We start from the raw sequence: 2,002 nt of genomic DNA, 5'->3' as shown, positions 1-2,002 counted from the left end.
AAGGGGGAACAGATCACAATGATCTACATATAACCCCCTCCCTGGGGGTTGTACACCAGAAAAATGGGTGAAGGGAGACATCCGTCAGTATAAGACATGAAAAAGAGAATAATTTATAAATTATCAAGTGTTCGGGAGGGAGGGGAAAAAATGAGGAGCTGATACCAAAGGTTCAAGTAGAAAGAAAATGTTTTGAAAATGATAATGGCAGCAAATGTACAGATGTACTTGATTGACACAATGTACAAATGGCAACATATGTACAAACATGCGTGACATATTGATTGTGATAAGAGTTGTATGAGCCCCCAGTAAAGTGATTGTTTTTTTAAAGTGGATCTGAGATTCAAAACTAGGTGGGCTGGTTTTTATTTGCCTTGAGGATTAACTCAGACCCTACCAGTTGAAGCCCACTTGACCCAGGAATAAACCCTGCCATTCCTCTAGTGTCTTCTAGCAATTATTTTCAATATATTTTATTTCATAATTAACTCCCCTTCTTCTTGTGTTCACCTATGACAATCAAGACCTTTCACCTTTCCTCATGCCTGCATTAGGTCTTACCCATGCATATATTTTTGTCTTAAAGGAGGGAATGCAGAAGGTGGTGGGTGACCAAAACAAAGATGTGTCAAGAATCTGAGCTTGGTCATTGTTAGCTAGGAGAAAGTGTGTCTTCCGCAGAAGAGGCTGGAATTATTCCTAAAGAAAATCGCCACAAGATCCTTCAGCATGCTCTGATAGGAAAAGAAGCTTTAATATTTCTCACTGACTCAAGTGTCAAACAAAAACCCACCTTATCTTTCCTGATTAGGACAACTCTCCTGTATAACCATCAGGAGTCAACACGGGGCCAACCTTTAGACTCCAGGGTCTGTTTCCTCACCTTCAAGTTACAAATCCTTTGTAATGAAAGAAGCAGGGATGACAGCCTCTCCTGTTAGGCCTGGTCTATTTCAGAAATCAATAGTCTGCCAGAGGAAATCTTTTTAGCAGAAGCTGTTTAATTGTCTTCATTATCGTCATCATTATCCTCATGATAGATTACATTTATTGAAGTCTTATTACATGCAAGCATTATCTCTGTATTATCACATTTCATCCTTCCCTATCTTCAGAAAACACTTATTCAATATTGGTGGCAAGACACTGCTTCTTGTAATCAAACCAAGCCAGTACCTGACCTCAAAGGGCTTTATTTCAGGCTTGAAGTTTAAAAAGTAGCCATCTGGCAGAGAAGCAAAGCCCACACAGAAGAAGCACATAAGCCCGTGTGATCATGAGGTGTTGATGGGATCAGACAGCAGGCATCAGAAAACTCAAAACAAACAAGAAAACAAAAAAACATATTGTTGAGAATGAGGGGCTTCGGAGCTGAGACCCAAAACCCATCTGTAGACAATAGGACATCCCCTCACAGAAGGGTCGCAAGGAAGGGATGAGTCAACCAGGGTGAAGTATAGCACCGATGAAACACACAATATACCTCTGGTTCCTTGAGGCTTCCTCAATCCCCACTATCATGACCCCAGTCCTGCCTTTCACTGCAGGCTAGGCCGGAGCATGTACACTGGTACAGATAAGATCTCAAGACACAAGGAATCCAGGTCAGATAAACCCCTCAGGAACAGAAATGGAAGTAGAGATACCAGGAGGGTAAGGGAGAAACCATTGTGGGAAGCGGTTGGAACAAAGATATAAAATTAATAGTAATATGTAATTTATCAAAAGGTTAAGAGGGTGGAGGGTAAAAAAGTGCTCAAATTGAATGTAAACATTTAGAAAATAATGATGGCAACATATGTACAAATATGCGTGACATAATTGATGTGTGGATTGTTATAGAGCTGTACAAGCCCCCAATAAAAAAAAACAACAATCTCCAAGATGTAACGAGATTGAAAATCAAGGTGGCTACCTAAATGGCAGTACAATTTATAATGGCTTAAGAAGTGGGTTAAGACCCTTTCTCGGCCACTCACTAGCTGTGAGACTGCAAGCC

Source organism: Echinops telfairi, unplaced genomic scaffold (genome assembly GCF_000313985.2).
Source record: "Echinops telfairi isolate 266 unplaced genomic scaffold, ASM31398v2 ScPeMD7_7475;HRSCAF=8513, whole genome shotgun sequence".
Classification (NCBI taxonomy): Eukaryota; Metazoa; Chordata; class Mammalia; order Afrosoricida; family Tenrecidae; genus Echinops; species Echinops telfairi.
The sequence above is the reverse complement of the archived record's forward strand: the minus strand, read 5'-3'. Positions refer to the sequence as shown.